Here is a 10,116-nt window from a genome sequence, read left to right on the forward strand (position 1 = left end):
TACGGTGCGCCACCGTTGTGCTTTACGTCGTTATGATACTCGCAGTACTTTTTTTACCGCGCCATCTCCAACGTAGGTAAATCGGATGCTTGATGTTGATTTCGTTCAGCTTGTCGCAGCCTCACTTTATTCCCCGAGGCCCATCCATCGCCCTTCCCGCTCCGCTCTCCGAGCCATCACCCGTCCCCATCCACGCGCCGTCAATCAATCGTCTCCGCGGAGGGAGAGAGCGCTTCTCCGTGGCACCGATCGGACAGGCGATGACGGGAGATGATTGAGGTGCAAGGTCGTGATCTAAGAATGCCATTGGGCGAAAAGATTTTTTCTTCCTACCCCAGGAATTCTCTCTCGTATACACCAATGTTGTTGGAGGTGCAGGGATCTATTTTATTTAAGTGGTGAACCTTCGAGTCCTTTCCGACAGGGTTAGTGGGTACCCAAAGGAATGGCAACGTCTGACGATCCCAGTGTACGTATCTACAACTTAACTCAAAGAAAAAAGAGCTTTCTCGGAAATATTCAAATCAGTGATCCATGGGCGGAATCATGGTTCTAGAATACGGACGAGCTTTATCATTACCATTAATTACGCGATGGATAATGAATATTCTAGAACCGTTCTTTTAATTTAAAGTTCCGAAACCCGAAACGAAAATTATACGATCTCGTAGCAAGGATGATAATGGACAAAATAACATCCATGACGCAAAATAACCCTATCCCGGGTGTCTGCAGCTCACGAAGGAATTTTTAATATCCATCTTTCTGGGTAATTCGAAACTTCGGCCGTTGGATTGATATTTTTCGTCCGACTCTACAAAGTGTGTCTTTTGTTGAGTGAAGATGACGACCAAATTCTTTACAGTGTTTCGTTGGAGAAAACGTTCGATCTTAGTCACTTATGGCGTCCTTCCACGCGAAACGACACCGAAAAAAAATTGTATGTCACGACTTGGAACGGCTTATTTCATTACAGCTCTCATATTTGTTTGAGACCACAATGTTCCTTCCACTCGGCATTTAACATTTCCCTGGTGTCTCTCTACTCTAACTTCCGTTCATCTTCCCTTGGTATTCAAAACAGTCGTCACCTTACAGGTAACGAGTGTAGTAAAAAGCACTGCTCAAAGTGTCAGTTTTCTGATTATATTTTGCATGCAATTTGAATCGAATTTTTCCATGGTATACCGTAAAGTGGGGTCTTTCTTAGTCCGTCATCACTACTTGTTCATGGGACAAATGTGTTTAAAATTTTCAGTCTATGCCCTGCGATGTTACTCAGACTAATATGATGTTTTTAATGGTCAGTTAATACTTAAAAGAGGGATAAAAATGGAGGAAAATACGAGGAGAATATGGGGAGAGGAGGAAGGAGAGTAGGTAGGGAAAAGGGGCGAGAGGAAACTGTACAAAGGGTACCATATCCACTTATTGCAGATGAAGTGACTGGAAGTAGGCCTAAGGGACGCATTGTAGTTAATGGACAAAATTACCTGTAAGATGACGTAGGAGAAATATGGTTACTAAACACTGAAGTTTATGGATGTGTATTTATTAAAAATAAATGTATATATACCCTGCAAGCCACCGCTAGGGTGTATGGCAGGGGGTGAATACGCACCAGAATAATTTTACCCGAACATGACCCTACCGCGGTGGGACAATGTTATTCTGATCCCCATCGTTCGTGGAAAAAATGGCATCTTAAATCTACCTGCTCTACACTTAATCTCTCTAACTTTATTGACATGATTTCTCCTACCGTAGTACGATGGGGGTAATAATACATTTTCAACATCACTGCCAAAGAGACCTTCCAATTAATGCAAGAGCTTCAATCAGTAATTTAGCCTTCGCTCCGTGAGTGATTGCCAGCCTAGCTGCTCTTATGTTTTGGATACGCTACGAGGTTTATCATCGGAAAGTTTTACAAATCTAGCTCCTCTATCCTGCACCTGGGTAAAGGTGTTCAAAATGCCGAATGTATGCGATGCAGTCGTTCTATGAGAGATTTGTAAAACTTTGCTATGATAAACTTAGTAGCGTGTGAAAAATATTACAGGAGCTAGGCTGGGAATCACTCACGGCACGTAGGTTATGGATTAAAACTCTTGTATAAATTGGAAGGATATCTCTTTGGCGTTGATGTTGAAAATGTGTTGTTAGCCCCGTCGTACAACGGTAGGAAAGATCATGTGAACGGATTTGAGAGATTAATTGTATAACAGATAGATTTAAAATGTAATTTTTCCCACGAATGATAAGTAATCAAAATAATATCGTCCGACTGCGCTAGGGGGGGTGAATTATTTTGTGTCAAAAGTAGTCTGGTGTGTATTCCCCTCCTGCCATGCACTCTAGCGATGGCTTGCAGGTTACATGTACGTGTATGTATGAGAGGAGGCGACCAGTTAGAATGGTTTAAGCGTAGCGGCGGCATAGGGGCACTCTTGAGGAAAGCTGCTTGCGGGATCACGTTCAGTATATTATCAGTGTAATACACTCAGCACACTTAGTACTGTACTTGGGCTCAATCCATTCGGTGCCCAAGCAGGGCTCGCAGTGTCGTAGGAAAAAACACTCCACCAGTTAATCTTTGAATTAATAGGAGTGGGAAGTCAGTGTACTAGAGTCTATAGGTACCAATCCCATCCCATATAATAACCTCTCTACTTCCTAGGCACGGAGGCTCAGGGTCATCCTTTAGGCGCGTTGATTATTACGTCACGCTCCTCTTTCCGCTCTTCCAATCCGATCCTTCATCCGGCACGGGGCAGCGAGGTGGTTGTGACGGAGCGCGCCGTTCCCATTGGCTAAGCTGAGCGGCACGCATAGATTTGACGCTTCATCCAGAACGAGATTAAATCTTCCATTCTCCCCCGGTATCCCGGATTCGGCATTTTTATTCTCGCTTCAAGGTCGAGGGCGACATTCTCCCGTTCCAGCGGACATTTCATCTATTTAAGAGGACCCCTGTGGGCCTCGGGATTTCCTAACTACCATTTTCTATTTTGCTATCCAGCATCGGATATTTTAGTGCTCGTAATAATGGTTGAACTTCTCACCCTGAGATAAATCATTGGGGTTCATGCTGTGGTGTAGTCACACCAAGCATTCAAATGCGATTGGCTTGGATCTGGAAATGATCTGAAGGTAAAAACAATTTTAGATTCTAATAGTTTTACTTGTGTCTGTATGCTTCTATCATTTACGTCATTCGTTTAAACGAGAATGTTGAGCGATTGCACTTCCGTACTTGGCTCGTTTATATTTAGCTTGATCCGTCTGTTACATTCGATTATTATGATCGATTACTACAAGTAGACCACTTCCTCTATGTTCGATCGACTTGAAACTTCGCATAAATACTTGCGTAACCTTGATTGGTTTAGGATATTGTATTATTTTCTATTTGAATTGGTTACTTCTTCTCCCAGCACATAGTCATCCCCCCCCAGATTTTTGTATTTCCCGGCGACCCCAGCCATAGGCGTTTCTCATTTTGGAACTGAATGTGGGAGTGAAATTTTAAATGTTCAAATCTCGCGAAAAAAAGCCATACCTTGCAGGAGGGATGAGCGTAAACGCAAATAATAAAGGGTTTGTACACGCATTTGTACGGTTTATTAGATTATTTTTGAGTAACAAATTTTTATTTGAAGAGCAGAAAAAAATTAATTTTTCTTTCGATAACCAGAAATATATTCACACAAATGTCAGAAAGTTAAACCGTGGAGTACTGTTCACTCGCTTTTATTTCTCTTACTTTAAGCGTAGTTGTTTTAAGATCATATTTTACGCGGATTCCCCTTGAGTGACTTTTAATTGAGATGGCTGTGGAGGTTACAAAAAATAATTTTTCTTTCAATCAATCACAATGATTGATTGAGTAAAGGTAAAATAATGAATGCACTTCTTTATTTTTTGGGGTGGTGTTATTTAATATGAAAGGCTTCGCAGCCCATTGGGTTTATACTTGTAAATGCGACACAAATCGACGGACCCGGGATCGATTTCGGTTGTCACCTCTATGCTTCCTCAGCATCATTCAAGATATATGATTTATCACGTACCAGTCCTTTCTGGGAAACCATAGATAGTGTTGTACGCAGTCCAGTGATGTTTTATGCGTTACTACCAAGGGCATCGGGGCAAAACCCAATAGCCACAACTCGGACGCTTGTTGTGTGGACCCTTATTTTTCAGGAGACCTTTTAGCTGGAGAAAAATAGTAAAAAAATTAATGAATTAAAATGAGCCTTCAAAATATTCTGTCGTAGATACGGAAAAAAGCAAAAAAATGGAATTCGATCAATACAAAAATATAGGGGCCCATCCAAAATATCTTGTGTTGAACAAATTTCATGCTAACATTTTTTTGGCTCTTGGATACTACGGTAGGAATTTGTATCATATTATACGTGACAAATTAGTATTAGCATTGCAGGACAGTGCTAGATTAATTCATTGAACTAACCTAATTTAAGTGCAATTTTAGCAATGAAAGAATGCCATGTATTTTTATCGTATTGCAACCACACTGGTATGTTAACGGTAAATTTCGATGATGTTAGTTTTGGGGTAGGTTTTGCGAGATTATTGGGTTGCGAAGTTCCAGCCAAATATTTTTTTTTTGTGTCTCCCGAAAAAAAATTATGGGGATATTTTGTGAGGAGTGAAAAATGTTTTTTTCGTGTTGACTATTGTTTCGTATTAACCATATCGTGTAAAAAGGATTTCTCCAGGTACATTAAAAAATATGGGAGTAGGTTCGGAGCATGGCTGGTAGCTGTATTAACCAATATTTCGTGTTTTCTGTTTTTGGATGATTTCCACTGAATTTACACTCCAATAAAAGACTGACCACTGCAAATTTTCTGCAATTGTATCCTTCAAAAGAGGTTTCTGTAAGAAGGTCGGTCAAGTGAATATATTTGCTTCTTTTCGATATATTAAATAGAAATAAATCTCCCAACCCAAATTGAAGCCAGCCATGAAAGCTAGCTAAGCCAACAGAGGAAGAAAGGACATCAAATAAAAATGGCAGTTTAGGAATAATTGTCTGCACGCACGTTAATATTTTCTTTTTTAATAAAGCGAATGCTGGGTGCGAGACGTCATTTTTCCGTGGAAGTTCTCTCAATTTCACTTCCGCATTTCAAACCTTCCTTCGTGCTTGATCGGTTTCCCTTACCTTTATAAACGCCTTTCAAGCCTCCGAGTGATGTAATCCGCTGAGCACCGCGCCGAGCACGTCTCGCCTGGAACTCCTGGGTAATCGGAGAAGGATAGCCGTATTATGTTTCCACGAGCCACACATTCCCGCATCTTGACTTTGAAACGCACTTCCGTCGTTTCTGTGTCGTCGTCGGAAAATGCGTGTTACTTTCGAGCATCTAGTAAGAAGGTTGGGCAGTTTTTTTCTCTGGTTAATATGATACGTAGAGAAATGCGAACTTCAGATGCACGAGGAAATATTAAAGGCTAGAAACTGCATGAACAGAACTAGTTGGATTGAAATGGTCAGAATTGTGGTATTGGATCGGGCTGGTACATTTGCTGGTGGATTTCCTCCGCGAGATCCCGGGTTCAGAATCCGGCGGTGGCAGATTTTTTCAGAGGTATCCCGATCCCTGTTTGGGTGCTATGTGAAATAAATCGCCGAGCGCTCTGCATCGGATGGGACGTTGAATTTTGTGACCCCTCGGCGTCTTCATTTGTAAAATCAGGCAGATATCAAAGTTAGTTTTTTCTCCGCCCTTTCCTCTGTCCTCTAAACATCATATCTCTTCCAAATTGATCCTGTATACGCTAATGAACTCAGCTGTCGGACGCCTCCACCTAATAACTGCTACTATCATTACGTAGTGTTGAAGGAAGTAAAGGAATGAATAAAGCGATCGAGGAAATAGTGAAAGGGTTGGCGATATTTATTGATGATGTGATAATACAACAGTTTTATCTCCGATGCAAATAAAGAAAAAATTCTTGGGAACATGAAGAGGGGGTGACCGAAACTTTTGCCCATAAAAAACCTTTTAAGACGAGGATTGTTCAATAATGTCATCATTAATTTGCACCATAATTTTTTTTTCACAAAATGTTTGGTACAATATTCTATATCACCCTCTTAGCTTAATGTGTAGTACATTATTGGTTCACTTTTTATTGACTAGAATCCAGTATTGTATCAGTGGCAGCTATTGTAATTTTCAACATGTTGGAAAAGCGGGCTGCAGCCCTTAAGAGGAGATGAATGCCCTGCAAGAACGGATATCACTGGTTGAAGCTACGCACTAGCTCTGCCTCAATTATTTATCACTGATTAATCCGAAAACAGCATCCTGGCCTTTACATCGAACTTGTTTTATATTCTATAACGATCGAAACATTGACAAACATCCAAACTCTAGATTGGAAAAACTTTGATTAGAAAAACCCACCTAGGTGAGAATCGACATCTTGGTTGGTAGGCGAGGACGCTACCCCACCGCCACCGGGGCCGGTAAAGAAGAAGAAGATAGATGATGAATGATTTTAAAAGTTAAATGATGATTATGATTGGCATTTATATAATAATTTCAGGCTAGAAAATTTAAACATTGAACAATGAAACAACGAGGAATTTAAACTCGCGATCAATCGACTGTCACGTGAAAGATCCTTAGATCCCTTTAGCATCCCCCCATCCTTCTCTTAGGCAGAAAATAAACACTTCTTTAAAATACTATCTGAGCTATGTTTTTCTTGTATCCTCTTTCCTCTGGTTCCCGGGTTAGCATCCTACAGAAGACTACATTGCCTTCAAAGTCCGTCAAATGTTTATGCTATTAATGGTCACATAACCTCGAAAATATGTACCATATTGAGGAAAATTACGCTAGCCCCTCTATATTCGGATTCGGAGACTTCATTGGCCCAAACTCCGGTTGAAGCGAATTACATTATCAAAAATTACCATAATATGTATTAGGATTATAGCTGCAGGCTTCTGCCTGTATGTCTGTTTCACTCATCTCCCTTAGTCCTGCTAATATCGCACCCCTTATCTCTTTCATTCTTAATTTCATCAACCCATTCTTTCGTTTGTTCCATGTTACGCTTTTTCGAGACGGTCTACTTTAAATTTTCCCGTCTATCTCTCCTTCAAGCATTCATAGTCGAGCTCGTTATGATGCCGTCCTTAGTTTATCACCCATAAATTTCCTTATTCCTTTCAGACAATTCGATGAAATGATCGTCACTAAGGACTACTATAAAACAAATTTCATTCATCGAGTAAAACTGTATTAGATTGGAAGAGACTACCTGCTGAGCTATTTTATCTTTTTTCAAAGAATCAAACAATGTTAAACATGCTAAGAAAAGAAGTCATAAGATAATTAAAACATTCTGAGCAACTATATATTTTGCTCGTTTCATTTCGTGCTTTCTGGTTACTCATTTTAACTGCGTGAGAGGTACAAATGGCCTTTGTGAGTTCATTGTTTGTTTTTGTGAAAATTATAATGCCTGTTACCACCTAGCAGGAAAACAGCGTGTGATGTATGTTTTAATAATTATTATTGATATTCTTAAACATTTACATGGAGGAAGAGTTTGAATGATACTGTTTTTAACTGTCTCCTCCATGTGTGTGTAATTTTCTCCATCAAGAAAGTTGGGCATTGCGTATTAATCGGCAGGATTAACCCTATTAAAAAAACGACTCTCTTGGTACTTCGGATGTGCATATACAAAAAAAATAAGAAAGATTTTTTTTCCTGTGGTTTAGGCAACCTCCTGAGTCACTGTTATGCTCAGAGCCTCCACGTGGCCAACAACGTTACTAAAAAGCTTGTGTAGATAAAATGCACGGTGATGACGACTTGGTAGTTATTCCGGTGATCGCATAGAGGACTCTGGCTGTAGTGAGCTCCATCCCGACTAAAGAGTCCCTCCACTCCCGCTGACTCCCGATTTCTTTTGCCCGCGGTGTTCGCTTGCGTGATGGATTAGAATTCGCACGGGGCGCCTAACGTGATTGTCATGTTGCACAAAGATCTGCGCGGTGGGGTAGGGAGGAAGGAAGCGCCGTGGGCGGGTTGCAAATGGACCGCCATGTCGTCTGCCTGAGTCGAGATTGAGAATGACAAGCCGGCAAAATGGTATAGAGAGTGGAGGATCGACTTAAACCCAGTAAAGACGCAAGCCGTAATCTTCTCCCGAAGAACTATAGACTACGTAGATCCCTTAAACATCGAGGGAAATCCAATCCAATGGAAAGACACGGCGCTATACCTAGGAGTTACTTTAGACACAGTGTTGCACTTCGTCCCACACATAAGAAAAACAATTCTCAAAGCAGCTGGTAGCAGAGCAGGCCTTTCATACCTGCTCAGATCAGGAAATGTAGACAGGAAATTAAAACTTAAATTATACACAGCATGCATAAGACCCATTGTCACATACGCCAGTACGGCATGGGCAGGAATGGCGAATGTGACAGCAAAATTACAATTTAATGGATTTGAAAAGAAAACCCTCAAAATGATCTTTCGTTTACCAAACAACTACCCTGAGAAGGACCTTTACTCAATGGCCGGAATAGTAGAAATCGACAAATACATTAAAAACAAAGCAATCGATTTCTACAAAAAACATGAAACAAAAGATGACGAAATTCTCCGAAATATTGGTAAAAATACAGTTTCAAAGAAATGGGATGTCCATAAAAGACCAAGGGCAATTACAGAAGACGACAGCGACCAACCACTACCCAAGGCAAGACGCCGAGATAGTTGAATAAATACCTATTAAAATTAATTAATTATTGAAACAAAAATGCTGAAGTGTTGATCAGCAAAACAAATAGGTAAAGTCGCTTGTCGAAAACACCCCTTATTGGGATAAGCCACAAGGGCGGCAATCCCAAATAAAACATATAGTCACACGGTTTCCGGCAGGACATTTCGCTGGACGTTACCGGACAGATTAAAGTCCTGGGAGATATGTGCAATAGGTAGATAACGAAACGATGTGGATATTATTTTTTATTCGACTTGGTTGATATTGATAAATGGTGGACATAGTACGATATATGGTGGGACACTAATTACCGTCGACATGTCGCCGGAAACTGTCTGCCCTGCTGAAATTTATGGACAAAGTCCTTGCAAAATATGCGAACAGAATTCCTTAGGGAAATTTTTGGAGGAACCTTAAAATATTGAAACACTTTTATAAAAGTATTTCTTAGAAAATAGAATATCTTATAGGAATTTCTACATAATTTTTAGGGTATTCTGTAGAGATTTCTTAAGGCGTTTTGTAGAGATTTCTTACGGCGTGCGCTAGGATTTCCTTAATTCTACGGTAGCAATGCAATAAGATATGAAAGAATACTTTTTATTACTACCTTGTATTTTCTTTAATTTTTGCTGCTGTATGCTTGTTTTTTCTGCATCCACCTAGTGTATTTCTTTTTTGCTCAAAAATATAGTCTTCAGACTTCCCTCTACTTCTTAAGTCCTCAGCAAAAAGTCTTGAAAAGAAATTACAATAATAAGCTTATTTTAACATGTTATGGTCTAAAAATTTCTAAGTAGGATATCAATTCAGAATTGCTAAGTATTAAATAAAAGATTAACACCATAATAATTGATTAATAAAATTTTGGCTTAATTTTTAGAAGAGATACTGGCGGCTATACCAATTTTTAAGATAACCTGGAAGATATTTTATTTATTTTTTCTGAAAAAATTGCTCTTAAATTTACAGCAATGAATAAATATCGTGACGAATAATTTATTTTTCCGAGATAGTATTGTAGTATCTGAAATATCTGTTAGAAAAAAGTTGTTCTCGAAACAAATATAAATGAGGAAGATTTGTAAAATTTCAAGCACAAATTTAGGCGTCCGTACCATAACCAGGCTAGGTGACAGTGATTTTTAAATAAATCTGTCACCCCATGTGTGACTAAAGATTATTTTGTTGCCATTAATAACTTTTAAAAATAACACCCATCGTTTCTTAATTCGCTTCTATTAAATTATCCGGAGAATTTCGGCGGTCGGCGATTATTTCCTTAAAGGGTTGCTGGGAAGATTTACGTAGCAAACTTGAGAATTTCCT

The 10,116-nt window shown here is 39.6% G+C and overlaps 1 protein-coding gene across 1 annotated transcript in view; it reads right to left on the minus strand.

Moving 5' to 3' along the window:
• mms4 (Methyl methanesulfonate sensitivity 4) overlaps positions 1-9,440 on the minus strand; it is a 148,610-nt gene extending 139,170 nt beyond the window's left edge. Inside the window, exon 1 of the mRNA XM_071595935.1 lies at positions 9,398-9,440. The gene's annotated coding sequence lies outside the window, so the exon portion shown is untranslated. The remainder of the gene's footprint in view (positions 1-9,397) is intronic.
• Between the last annotated feature and the right edge of the window lie 676 nt (positions 9,441-10,116).

Source organism: Hetaerina americana, unplaced genomic scaffold (assembly GCF_022747635.1).
Source record: "Hetaerina americana unplaced genomic scaffold, ioHetAmer1.1.p SCAF_71, whole genome shotgun sequence".
Classification (NCBI taxonomy): domain Eukaryota; kingdom Metazoa; phylum Arthropoda; class Insecta; order Odonata; family Calopterygidae; genus Hetaerina; species Hetaerina americana.